This window comes from Thamnophis sirtalis, unplaced genomic scaffold, assembly GCF_051295495.1.
Source record: "Thamnophis sirtalis isolate CommonGarterSnake01/CBP01778 unplaced genomic scaffold, rThaSir2_p1.2 scaffold_12, whole genome shotgun sequence".
NCBI classification, from domain to species: Eukaryota; Metazoa; Chordata; class Lepidosauria; order Squamata; family Natricidae; genus Thamnophis; species Thamnophis sirtalis.
The window spans coordinates 33751310-33765498 of NW_028261392.1; the positions used below are offsets into that span (position 1 = coordinate 33751310).

General features: G+C 39.8%; 1 protein-coding gene across 1 annotated transcript in view; it reads right to left on the reverse strand.

Annotated features, from left to right (window-relative positions):
• The window catches only part of IL1R1 (interleukin 1 receptor type 1), a 43365-nt gene extending 35931 nt beyond the window's left edge, over positions 1-7434 (reverse strand). The window contains exon 1 of the mRNA XM_087726958.1: positions 7236-7434. The gene's annotated coding sequence lies outside the window, so the exon portion shown is untranslated. The remainder of the gene's footprint in view (positions 1-7235) is intronic.
• Between the last annotated feature and the right edge of the window lie 6755 nt (positions 7435-14189).

Sequence of the window (14189 nt, forward strand, 5' to 3'; positions counted from 1 at the left end):
GAAAGGGAAGCATAACTGAATCTTAAAAAATTAACTCCTTGTATATAACATCTCAGAACAGCCAATAAGTGTGTTTGGGAATGTTTAGATATGTGTTTGGTGTGAATATGGCCAGTTTATAGTAAAAAATGTTTTACTGACATTATCAAGGCAACTCTTGGGTTCTAATCAGAAAGAAATATTGGTGATAGGTAAGATTCCAGTGGGGAGTTGTTATATTGCAGCTGCAGTCTACTCACATGGTACAATTCTAGCCTTAAAATTTCAAAATTGGAATGCAAAAATTCTCTTGGCCTGATGCACTTGGCCTTTAATAATATGCTGAAGGGGAATTCTGCAAAATAAGCAGAACTAGGAGAAATACTAATAATTAAATCTTATTAAACATTTACATTATCTTAAGTCAACTTCCTTCAAGTAAACAAAATGATGCCTCTATACATGAACATCACCAGATGGAGTTTGCTGTATTATTGCTTAAAAAAAAAGGTATAGGTACCCAATTGCAGCACCGGAGGCATGGCTAGGTGCTGATTGTGGAACAGATCATGAACTGTTGTAGGAGGAGGAGGAGATATTGTACAGCAGAGATGTCAAGATCCACGATATCTTAGAATCTATTCCCTATTTACAAAAACTTCTAGTACTAGATGTTAGATCAGCACACTGGTCATTACAAAGTCAAAAGGCTAAGGAGTTGATGCAATACTAACTGAAATATAGCAAGCAACAGAAGAAGGATCCATAAAATTTCTAACCAACCGACCAACTGAAAGAGTTAAATATGGTATTTCAATACCATAAAAAGAAAGGTAACAGACAATGTTCCCTCTAATTTTTTTTCAGTGTGAGCGGAAAAGTATAGTGTTTGAGCGGCACATTTTCATGCCTGAGCACCTGAATTTTTTTCACAGATGTCACCTAAGACAACAACGAAATCAGTATTATTTGAAACTCAAAGTTATGTTTATTCAAGGTACCCGCTTAATTAAAAGTGTTATATAATATCAGTATCACTTAACAACGGTCCTGCTTAGCAACCAAAATGTTGGCTCAGAAACTCTGGCATTGAAGCGTGCAAGTCTTAAAGCTGTCAAGTTACAAGACCCTCGCACCCCTAACCCTTTAGGAAAAAAACCCCAGGGGTCTTCAAACCTGACAGCTTTAAGCCTTGTGGACTTCAACTCCCAGAATTCCTCCTCCAGTCATGTTGCAGCAACGTCATCTGCGTGGATCTGCTCCATCTTCGGTTTTTTCACAGGAGGCAGGGCTGCTGCTGAAGATGCCAACGAGCTCCCGCCGCCACTAGAATATGCATTTGTTTAGCATGACATAGAATAGTCTTTCAACCAGAAGTATGGAATAAAAGAGAGACTGATAAATATTAAAAAAAATAAAACCAAAAAGCAGCTATTTATTTGAGTTCTAGATAAACATTTAGTTCAGAAGAGATTAGAATAGAACAGAGAAAGAATAGAATATAGAGAATACAATAGAAATAGAATTGGAAGGGACCTTGGAGGTCTTCTAGTCCAACTCCCTGCTTAGGCAGGAAACCCTACACCACTTAAGACAAATGGCTATCCCACATCTTCTTAAAGACTTCCAGTGTTGGGGCATTCACAACTTCTGGAGGCAAGCTGTTCCGTTAATTGTTTTAACTGTTAGGAATTTTCTCCTTAGTTCTAAGTTTCTTCTCTCCTTGATTAGTTTCCACCCATTGCTTCTTGTCCTGCCCTCAGGTGCTTTGGAGAATAGCTTGACTCCCTCTTTTTTTGTGGCAACCCCTGAGATATTGGAAGACTGCTATCATGTCTCCCCAATTCCTTCTTTTCATTATACCCAGTTCTTGCAACCATTCTTCATATGTTTTAGCCTCCAGTCCCCTAATCGTAGAATAGAATGACAGAAGGGACCTTGGAGGTCTTCTAGTCCAACCCCCTGCCTAGGCAGGAAACCCTACACTACTTAAGACAAACGGTTATCCAAAATCTTCTTTAAAACTTCCAGTGTTGGAGCATTCCCAACTTCTGGAGGCAAGTTGGTCCATTGGTTAATTGTTCTCACTGTCAGGAAATTTATCCTTAGTTCTAGGTTGCTTCTCTCCTTGATTAGTTTCCATCCATTGCTTCTTGTCCAGCCTTCAGGTGCCTTGGAGAATAGTTTGACTCCCTCTTCTTTGGAGCAACCCTGGGCCCTGAGATATTGGAAGACTGCTATCATGTCTCCCCTAGTCCTTCTTTTCATCAAACTGGACATACCCAGTTCCTACAACCGTTCTTTATATGTCAATATCATTTAGACAAAGTTGATCCCCTTATTCTCCACTCCAGAACCTTGGAGTTTGAAGTTCTTTGGTTCTCTTCTCCCACCCTCTGTGTTCCCACGAGGGGATTAGCATCACAGCTCAACTGCCCCCCTCCCACCCATAAAGACCAGGAGAGCATCGCTGCGCATAGCCAAATGCTACCATAGCAACTATGGCGTTGTCTGATGTCTTTCTTGCACGCTAAGATGGACTGACGGGGTGAAGCATAGCTTGCATTGTCCCTAGTGTGGATTCTTTTCCCAGCCTTGGTCACTTTACGAGGGGTGGACTTCAGTTCCCAGAATTCTTCAGCCAGGGAAATTCTGGGAGCTGAAGTCCTCTGCCCCTCCCTTATTCCTGTTTCCTTTTCCTTCATTATATTCAACTGTTTCAATATTAAGTGTAATTCTTCCTTCCTAACATTTTTCCATTTTTTTCCTTATATTCTTTTCCATTTCAACATTGTCTTTGTTCCTTCCATTCTTTCTTCCTTCTTTCAATCCTTCCAATATTTTTTCCTTCATTCCCTTGTCTGTTTCAATATTAAGTACATTTCTTCCTTTCTTCCTATACTTTTTTCCATTTTCTTCCTTATATTCTTTTCCATTTCAACATTGTCTTCCTTTTTTCCTTCCTTCCTTCCTATACGTCTTTCCATTTTCTTCCTTATATTATCTTTTCTGTTTCAACAGTCTTTGTTTCTTTCTTTCTTCCTTCCTTCCCTTCCTATACTTCTTCTTTCATTCATTATATTTTCTTTTCCATTTCAATATTAAGTGTAATTCTTTGTTCCTCCTTCCTTCTTTCAATCCTTCCAATACTTTTTCCTTCATTCTCTTTTCCTTCAATATTAAGTGCAATTCCTTCCTTCCTTCCTTCCTTCCTAAGTTATTTCCATTTTCTTCCTTATATAATATTTTCTGTTTCAACATAAAGTGCCTTCCTTCCTTCCTTCCCTCCCTCCCATCCCTTTCTTTATGTTTTCTTCATGCTTTCTTTTCTTTTTCCTCTGCTCTTTTTAAATCCCCCCCCCTTCTTCTCCTCCTCTACATTTAGGTTGGATTAGTTTGTACAACGGTCATCAAACTTCTGAAGTAAAAATAAATAAATCATATTTAAGAAGAAGAAGAAAAAGGAAGACGTTTTTAGTTAAGTCAAACGTTTTAATAAAAGTTTCATCTTTTAAGATTCGTCCAACACATCCAATTGTAACCTTAACAGTAAAGAATATCACCCCAGCTGCTAAAGGTTCAACCAGTCTGAGAACCATTGAAAAGACAACAGTGCAAAATCCAAAAGACACAACTTCCTCACCGCCATTGCTTTGGTACCAAATCTTTGAGGAAGGGGCTCCAGAAAGAAGGAGGAGGAGGAGGAGGAGGAGGAGGAGGAGGGAACCAAAGAGAGGCTTTTACCGAGTCTGCGCCCCACAGCCAGCCCAGGACCGTCCTTGCGCCTCAAGCCGCGTTTCTTCCTGCAAAGCCCTTCTGGCGTCAAGCGGAACTCTCGGGTTGCCCGAAGGGCTTTGCGGGAAGAAACGCGGCTTGAGGCGCAAGGACGGTCCTGGGCTGGCTGTGGGGCGCAGACTCGGCAAAAGCCTCTCTTTGGTTCCCTCCTCCTCCCCCTCCTTCCACAGTCTGTGTGACGCTGCCGCCAGGCTGAGAGCTGCCGCTGAAACAAGTTTGGGGAGGTCCTTTGCAGGCAGCCAGTTCTAGCCACCTGCAAAGGACTTCCCCATGTTTGCTTTGAAAGAAACCTCTGCGCGGGAGTTAGAAACCTCTGCGCGGGGGTTTCTTGCCATGTGCGCGGCCGCGCGGCCGCGCACCTTAGAGGGAACAGTGGTAACAGAGTATACAAACTATTGTGCAATATCCTTAATTATACATGCTAACAAAATGGAATGCTAATGAAAAATGGAACTCCCAGCACAATTTATTATGCTTGTAAGAAAATTATATAAATTCAGGAAGCTATAGTACAGACATAATACAGTGAAACACATTGGGTCTATATTGGCAAAGGAGTGTGACAATGTTGAATGTTTTTCCCATCTTTATTCAATCTATATGCTGAATATATATTATGGGAAGCTGAATTTGAAGAAGATAAACATAGTTTTAAAACTGAGAAAAAACTTAAATAACCTACCCTATGTTGATTATTGTACCATGATAGCCATATATAAAAAATAAATAAAAGGGGGAAAAAACCCTTCCCAAGGCAAGGGTTTAAAAACCAGTAGTATTAGGTACCACTTATTAAAATCCAATTATGTTGTCTATATGGGAGTCCTCCTAGATCCACAGCTATCATTTGATCACCACCTGACGGCTGTGACTAGGGGGGCATTCGCCCAGGTTCGCCTGGTGCGCCAGTTGCGACCCTACCTGAACCGGGAGGCACTCACAACAGTCACTCGGGCCCTTGTGACCTCTAGGCTGGAATACTGCAACGTGCTCTACATGGGGCTGCCCTTGAAGAGCATCCGGCGACTTCAGCTAGTCCAGAATGCGGCCGCGCGAGCGATTGTGGGTGCACCTCGGTTCACCCACATAACACCTATCCTCCGCGAGCTGCGCTGGCTACCTGTTGATCTCCGGGTGCGCTTCAAGGTGCTACTTGCCACCCATAAAGCCCTTCATGGTAGTGGATCTGGATACTTGAGAGACCGCCTCCTGCCAATCACCTCCCTGCGACCAATTAGATCACACAGATTGGGCCTCCTCCGTATTCCATCGGCCAGCCAGTGCCGGCTGGCAACTACAAGGAGGAGGGCCTTCTCAGTAGTAGCCCCGACCCTTTGGAACGAACTCCCCGTGGAGATTCGTACCCTCACCACCGTCTTGGCCTTCCGCACAGCCCTTAAGAACTGGCTAGCCCGTCAGGCCTGGGGACAAGGATAGTTACCCCTCCCGAATGATGAATGTATGTTGCTTATTACTTTTATTATGTGTGTCTATGTCATTGTTTTACTTCCCCTCCCTGATTTTATGTGAGCCGCCCTGAGTCCCCTCAGGGAAAAGGGCGGCCTACAAATGTTAATAAAATCAACTAAAAAAAAATCAACTATACACCTTTCAATTATTGATCAATATATTTGATTAGTCAAGTATTTCATTGTTGACATAAGAATAAACATTAAATATTAGTCAATAAACTATCATAATATCAGCCTGGAGACATGGAATTTATTGGCTTTACTAGGACTATTGTAATAATAGATTTGAGTTTCACTTTCTATAAGGCATACTGGTAATACTGTATTTCTAAAAATCATCTATTAATAATGCTTTTCTAGGGTACAACATTTCCAACTAAGAATAGTTTCTTCCATCTTCAGTTATTTTTTCTCACTCCATTTGCATTTTACCAGGCAAATGAGAAATAATTTCTCCTTTTCAGCATGCCAAACATTTCAACATTTTTATATAACTCCAGATTGCAAATTTGAACTCAAAGAATAAATAAAACCACAAGCCACATGTCATATTGGAAAAATAAACCTGTAAATGATTCTACAAATACCTTGGCCAACTTTACACGGACTCTGTATCATGAGGTAGAATTAGTCAGAACCTCGCATTCCCCTTTCCCACTTTTTGACCAGAGAGAAACAATTAAAGGAAAATACCCAGGATTTGTCAGGGTGTGACTTTTAGTAAGGGAGAAATTACTCTTTGACCGTCTGGAAGTACTCTGTAAAAGCAAAATCAACAAGCCCCATTTACACTCATGCCAAATCAAAGCTGCAGCCAGCAGACTTTAACCACGAAATCAAGAAATCAATGAGTCAAGAAAATAACATCAACGGCCAGGGTCCGGTAATAAATACAACCAAGAGTAAAACAGTTATTCTACTTCAGCTTCAACCACAACAATTCCCGAACACACAATAGATACAAACCTAAGGTAAACTGCTTCAAAAAATACTTCAGCAACAGAGTGGTCAATGCCTGGAATGCACTACCTGACACTGTGGTTTCTTCCCCCAAACCCCCAAAACTTTAACCTTAGGCTAAGTGGTTCCCAACTTGGGGTCCACATCCCGCAGGGGGGGCAGTTTGATTTTTAATGGTGACAATTTGAACCTTGTTTAAACCAAGTTAATGTCTTTTAGGCTTCCTCCACTTGAGTAGAGTTCACTTTTTGAGTAAAGTAAGAATTATATGTAAAGGGGGGGGGGGAGTGGCCCAAAAATGGTTGGGAACCATTGCCTTACACTGTCTACTGTCGACCTCACCCCATTCTCAGAGGTCTTTAAGGGGCGCGCATAAGCGGACCAAGGTGTCTACCGTCCCTGTCCTAATGTTCTCTTTTATTCGTATCCATTTCATGTATTCAAAATCATGTTTATACCTATATATGTTATCCAATACATGCTTGACGAAATAATAAATAAATAAATAAATAAATAAATAAATAAATAAATAAATAAATAAATAAATAAAGAAATAAATAAATAAATAAATAAATAAATAAAACAGTCATTCTACACTTTTTAAAATGCGGTTTAGATGCATTCGAAGAGTCAGAGGTGGAACTGGAAATGTGCCCTGTTGAGCACGCCAGGTGCCCCTGCCTGTCAAGGTTTAACAGGAATGCGACGAAGGAGCCTTTGGCGGAGAAGCAAAAAGCAAGAGGTGGAGAAGGCAAGTCCCTCCAGCCGGTGGCTGACAGGCCCGGGCGAGAGAAGGGGAGAAGTGTCGGCATCCACGAGGCGAGTCACTCCCTTTCGGGGGGGGGGCGAATTCTCCGCCGCGAGTCCTTCTCTTCCTTCGAGCTGAAGAAAAGTCTTCGGGACCGCTATTGCTCCGCGCTTCCCCCCCCCCAACACCTCAACCAAATGATCCGCTGGCGCGCAAAACGGAGACCCGCTCGCCGCCCCCCCAAATACATCCTAACTGCCCCGCCATCTTCCCGGCCTTACCCGGACTCCAGCGCGCAAGCAGGACGAGTCTCTTCAACCTAGGCTACCCCAGGCAGCCACTTTTCCCCGTCTCGCCTCAGGCGGAGAACCGCGAACAAAGATCCGCCCCCGCAATTATCTCAGCTCGACTCCCGCGGGGCGGGGAGTCGGGGGAGGATAGTTCGGGGTAGAAACCGCGCGGTCGGCGGAGATCTGGAGCGCTCGGAAGCGGAGAGGCTGGAGGACGGCAGCGATGCCCGAGCTTGTGACCCGCCTCTCAGGAGGCGATCCGGCCTCAAAAAATCTGCCCCTCCCAGATGTCACTTTGGAGAAACTTGTCAAAGCAGGACCGGATCGTCGTTTGGAACGAGTACAATATGCTTTTAATCTCCCATTTCTATCAAATGGATTGGGCGGATTTCAGTTGCTCCCATAAAATAAATACACCTAAGACTTCATGGAAGACTTGAACCTGTTGACCAGGTTCAAGGTAAGGACAACCCAGTTTCAAAATGATAAACACAATCAGGCCTGTAAGCATGCAAGTGTCAAATGTCATGGATGTAAAATTGGAGAATAAAGCTAAAGACGTGAAACAGCCATGTAACCTTTCGAGTTACAATTGTTCATTCTGTTAATGCTCAGTAAAAAAAGTTTTTTGTCATCCAAACCAGCGAGGTTTCAAACTTCAGCCTGTAGAACCAGTTAGTTAACAATTTCCCAGAATCTTAAATTAAGAGGCAAAGTGATAGAAAATTGGCTGCGTTTCTCTGGTGTTTTGTTTTGTTTCTTTTCCTTTCAATTTTTCATCAAGTCCTTCAAGTTCTCATGAAACCCTTGGGACATTCCAGAAGACGATGTCAAGAAGTCATCTACTTACAGGACAAGTTTTTGCTGTATTACAGGGTTGAATTTATACAATTTACATCTCTCTAATACAAAACTTCTGCTTCATCTGCTGTTTAAAAAAAGATAAATAAAGCCGTGCTTTTCCATTCTTTTATACTTAACTATGGGTGTTCATAAGTGACAGTTTTCCTGATATTTTTTCATACATGGTTAACTATTTAATCCTAGGCAAATGTATCTGGAAAACAGTCATGGGGGAAAAGTGGTAGAACAAAAGAGGAGTGTTATTTATTTTTGCCCAGTTTCTAAACTGGAAATAGACTATCAGAACAATCCAGAATGGCAACCCACAGCATACAAGACAGACAAGCATTCTGCCATTGTGGGGTTTAAAGGAAAGAACAGGATTGCTCTAAATAGTGAAAACATCTCAAATTTTATCAGAAATTTATTTATCCAACAATACTCTTTGACATTATATTTGGCCAGGTTTACTATGGTTTGCTTAATTTTGGTTTAGCACCACAGTCTCTGTGATTTGTAAGTAATGGTTCATAACTTGTTTATTCAGTGACCAATTGATAGTTCCTTGTGGAGCTGAATAGCTTGTTTCTGACAGTCATTCTTTAGCATGAACTTGCTGTTTTGAACATGGTGCAAAGAAGTTATTTTGCCTGCTATCTCAGCCAAACCACCATAGATCCTGGAGTGGTTTCAAGTGATTACTTCATGCATAAAAGAAATAGTCAGTTTACTAGTCCAGCCCATTCTCATAAACATATTATGCATTTGAATTAATTACAGTTAATATTGTAACAGGACAAAGCTGTCAGGCTACCAAGTTATTCCATCCATAATAACTATTGAAAACTGAATTTGGTATATTATGTCATTGATTTTTCTCAAATCCTCTTACAGTAATTATAGTTTCACCTGAACTTGGAAAAAGGGGACAAAATTTGTTATTAATACATATAGGACAGACAATTGCAATAGGTTACATATTTATCTGATAATTATTTTGCTAGTTAGATATAGTCAATGTGCATCTAATACATATTCTGTCATTTTTACAGTATATACATTGGATTTTTTAAAATCAAATATGAAACTGAAGGCATCAAGCATGACTTACAACATATGGACAATAGTAAAATTATTAATAGGATTTTAAAACTACCAATAGTGTGGTGTATTTAATTAAGATTTATTGAACTAAGATGACACTAATAGATAAATAGTTAGCCAGCCATTCGAATGGCAAATGTACTGGTTATAAGTTCAGTGCTGGAATTTCCACTTACAGAAAGGATAGGCAATATTTTTGACCCAAATAATTTAATACAACTACTAAGATCAAACTAGCTAGTTGGGCAAATGAAGCAGTCAGTGTCATGAAGGTTGACAAATTGGAAATACCTGGAGTAGCCATCTCATTGTGTCTAAGTACAGGTTTTTTTTTTGGAATGAAGTATTGTTGAGATGATAAATAAACATTATCAGTTTGAGTGAGGCAAACTGAAGGAATGTCAGAGTCATTTTTATTTGGATAAAGCTTGAGTATATCAGCTTTTATCAGTTGTCAGCATAGCATATCCCACCAGCTCAGAGGTGGGTTGCTACCAGTTTGTACTGGTTCTGGCGAACCAGTAGTGGTATTTTGGCCTTGGTCACCTGAACCGCCAGCTATCCAGGCTGACCACAGTTCCCCAGTCAGCGATGCCGTTGCTGGCATGTTTTTACTATTTTTTCATGTTCTGCACATGCACAGAACAGTTTACGGTCAACTGTGCACGTGCATGCAGCAAATCGGCAGCAACGCTGGCAGCAACCCATCCCTGCACCAGCTCATCCAACTTCCAGTCTCCTCAGTGCAATCATTTTCCTTCAGCTAGCACTGGTATCCTTGGTTTATTCCTGATCTTATCCTCTTATGCTCACTGGTAGGTCCTTCTGCCATCTTCAGGCTGGTGTTTTCGGTTTCGTGCTTGTGTGAGTAAAGAGTGGTCAGAGCTGCCGTCTCTCTATAAATCTTGGTGTGGGGGGGTGGAGTGCTGGCTTTGTTGCTGTAAGTGGGTTGATTAGCTGTGTAGTTGCATCCTGATTGGTAGATGGAGTTGATGTTTCTAGATTGTTCGGCTGTTTCGTATCATCCTGTGTGGCTGAGGTGCTGGCTGTGTGTCTGTTGTTCTTTTTTGTTGTAACTACCTAGGTGGTAGGTGGGGCTCGTTTGTTGACTAGGGCTGGTTTCCAGATGTCTGGTAGGTGGGAGGTATCGTCATGTTTAATCATGTTGTGGGTGTGTTTTTCTATTTCAATGGCTTCCATAATTATTCTCTTGTTGAAGTGTTCAGTTTTGGAGATTAATTTGGTTCCTTCAAAATCAATTTCATGTCCTGTTGCTTTAAGGTGCTAGAAAAGGGAGGAAGTTTTTTCTTTTTTTCTGACTGCGTTCTTGTGTTCTGCGATGCATGCATATTTTCCTAGCATTTTTCCGGCAAGTGCAGGGTCCACTTGTTTTGTATTAACCAAATGTTGATCCATTGATTGCTACAGCAATTTACCGATAATCTTTTCACCCAAGCCTGACATTGTGGGCTGAGAGAATGTGACTGTCCAAATGCAGCCAGTTGGCTTTCATGCATAAAGCACTACTAGAACTCACAGTCTCCTGGTTTTTAGTCTGGTGTCTTAACCACTAGACCAATTATTAACCCTAATCTTGACTTAAATAAGTAGAGAGCATTATTGGCAATGGCAGCTAATATTCAATGCTACAATTGTATATTGAGCCCTTCAAACTACAGCTTTGATTTCCAAAAGTAAGTGAAATTCAGATTTTATTTCCAGAAGCCATGAATACTAACTTTGCGCAAATAGACAAGAACAATTTGGCTTTAAAAAAGAGATATCATATGTCTGTTTTTTACTTCAATCAACAAAGGTCAAAAGTATCAGGCTGCATCTGGGAATATGCCTGATTTACACACAGTTGTCTGAAAATGTCACAGAGAAATGGAACAAAGAGGTTGTGAACTGATTTTAGCTAGTGTCAATTTACAGCAGTTCTGGAAATCTTTTTAAATTATTATTACAAATGTGCCGGTGTTTTCTTCCTGAAGACTTAAAATTAAGGAAATATACCAACGTTTCTCTAAGCATGTCTAGTACTTCTGCCAAAGAGGCTCCTGTAAGCAGCATACAAACTTCCATAATTATACCGCTCCTGCCCTGAAGCTTGCAATTTAAAATGCATGAATCATACTGCAAGAAAAAGAATTGCATGAAGAAAAGCTATGAAGTTTGGGAGTATGAATTGTCACTCGATTGCTTAAAGTTTTCACCGCATGTATTATATGTCTGGACTGCCTTCCTTTTTCCTGACTTCGATTGTGGTCCTTTGCAATTCTTTGTTTGTTTGTTTACTGTTATGGGAATAAATAGTAGATCTGGATGAGAAAATAGTTAATGTTGATAATTAACATTTTAACAGGTTTTGCAAATATATCTTTAGGCTACATATGGTCTGATGAACCTTGATTCTGTTACCAAAGTTATTGCCAAAGTTTCATGTTGAAGGATTGATTGATATCTATCAACTATCATTTATATATGGCATCCAACTCAAAGATATCTTGAAACACAATTTCTTTCAGTAATTTCTGCTATTGGGTCTCTATAAACCCTAAAAGTCCCATTCTTTTTTAATTTAATTGTTAATTCATAGTGAATGCTCTGTCACTTCGTTGAATGTTCCAGACACTGGAGATTATATTATATAATTTATATTGTCAATTGTTAAATCCTGAGATTATAATTTTCCCAGTTTCTTTTTAGATGCTTTGTCACTTGGTATTGCTACTTGTATACTATATGTGCTTTTAAATACTGTGATGTTTGGCATGTTGCATTCTAGATGTTCCATTAATTTTTTTACATGGTGTTCTGGACCCTTTTTTCAACACATGATCATACCAATACTTTTGCACATGAAATCCATACTTTCCAATGTATTTTTTCCCTATTGGATCTTGTCTTGTTTTATAATCTGCCTAAATAATTTTTCTACAACTACCTATTATATTGTCAATGGTTTCCCCCTCTGAGGGAGATGAGTGGTTCAAAATGTGAAAAACAGATAAATAAATAGCTCTTTTTCTTAGTTATTTAAATTCTCATTTTATAACACTAAATGCCCATATTGGTAACAATATGGAACCGGCCTGTCATAGTCTTATTCAAAATATTTTGGGCTAATAGTCTCTCATCCAAGAACTAACTAGGCCTGGCCTGCTAAATCTTTGGTATTAATGTTTTTCATGGATTCATTACTCTGAATTATTTCACATTATCTATACCTCTGTCTAAAGGCCTCCACATCAACACTTTTACCTGGGTGGCATAATCTTTGACAAATAGCTAAACCAACCAATCTAGCCATCTGTCAAATTTCCTTGAATTCCATCATACCTTGAGGAGAGCAACACAAAAATGTACTTCTTAAGATGGTGGAGAAACTGAATGTTTTAAAGCATATTTTAATCACATTCTGTTACCAAACAACTATATAATCTGATATGGAACATCTTTGTTTAATTTCTGCGAAGTTCAGTATGATTCAGTCCCTTGCCTGAAAATTCAATTAAAGTTTTGTGAAAAGCAAAAACATTTTGCCTTTGGAACTCTGGTTTTCCATGTCTTGCTGTGAAACCAGGAACTGTCAAGATGGATTGTTTCTAGAATAAATTGAATTAAATTGAAGTATTTCTGAATTTCACATCAATCCCTTGTCCATTTGTGGTCTTAGCTCATTCTTAAAGCAGGGGGAGAGAATATAAAAGATAATATGGGCCAGAGATGGCCAACTTTCACCATACAATGTTTCCAACAGACATTCTGAGATGTCAAAAATTGCAGGAATAGATACTTAGTGTATATAATAAAACTCATGTTTAAAATCACACATCATATTTTTCAAAGAAATGTATTCCATTTTATGCTACCCCATGTTTAAAACATAAAGGTTCCCCTCACACATATGTGCTAGTTGTTCACAACTCTAGGGGGCAGTGCTCATCTCCATTTCAAAGCTGAAGAGCCAGCGCTGTCCGAAGACACCTCCGGGGTCATGTGGCTGGCATGACTAAATGGCAAGACGCAGGGAACACTGTTACTTTCCCACCAAAGGTGGTCCCTATTTTTTTACTTGCATTTTTACAAGTTTTCGAACTGTTAGGTTGGCAGAAGCTGGGACAAGTAATGGAAGCTCATTCCGTTACACTGCGCTAGGGATTCGAACCACTGAACTGTTGACCTTTCTGATCGACAAGCTCAGCATTTTAGCCACTGAGCCACCACATCCCCACTCCATGTTTAGGATTAAGAAATTGCCATTATACATCGGTATCCATGCTTGCATTTCAGCCTACTGAATGTGCATGGGCTAGGATGTGACAGTTTAGGTGTATGCATGTATTGCATTGGAACTGATGTTGCAAGGAGAAATGGGTTTGCCATCATGTATATACTGAAGGGAAACATAATACAAAAGAATGAAATATTTGTTCAAATTTCAAAGTAGACGGTGACGGGCATGTCTTTAACAAAAGTATGACATAATTAATCCTTCAGAAAAGGATTAAATAAAAAATATTTCCTAATATATATTTCATTGTATCCAGGAAGATATCAAATGTGACTAATATTTGAGCATATGCAAACACTCATTAGTACATAATTCCTCAATCTTTACTTTGTGTTGTTTTAGCATGAAACTAAGCAAATATTGTATGATTGCATATTCTCAAGGGTCCATATTTACGGTAATTCCTTCCTTATTACAAAACAAGTATCTTATCTGCCAAGTTTGTACAACATTCTAATTCTCTCTGTCTTTAAATATTTAACTCTAAATTTACTAGTATTTTTTTAACTATGTCAAATTATATCTGTAAACCAAAAGGAAAAACAAAAAGGAATTACTGCTAGATCACGTATGGGACGCTGTGGCCCTGTTGGAGGAAATGTCCTTCTGGGTTCAGTTCCAAGTGGAGAAAAAGACACTGGAAACATGGAGGCTGCTTGGAAAGATGATTTTAAAGGTGGACAGGACCGCATGGTTTGAGG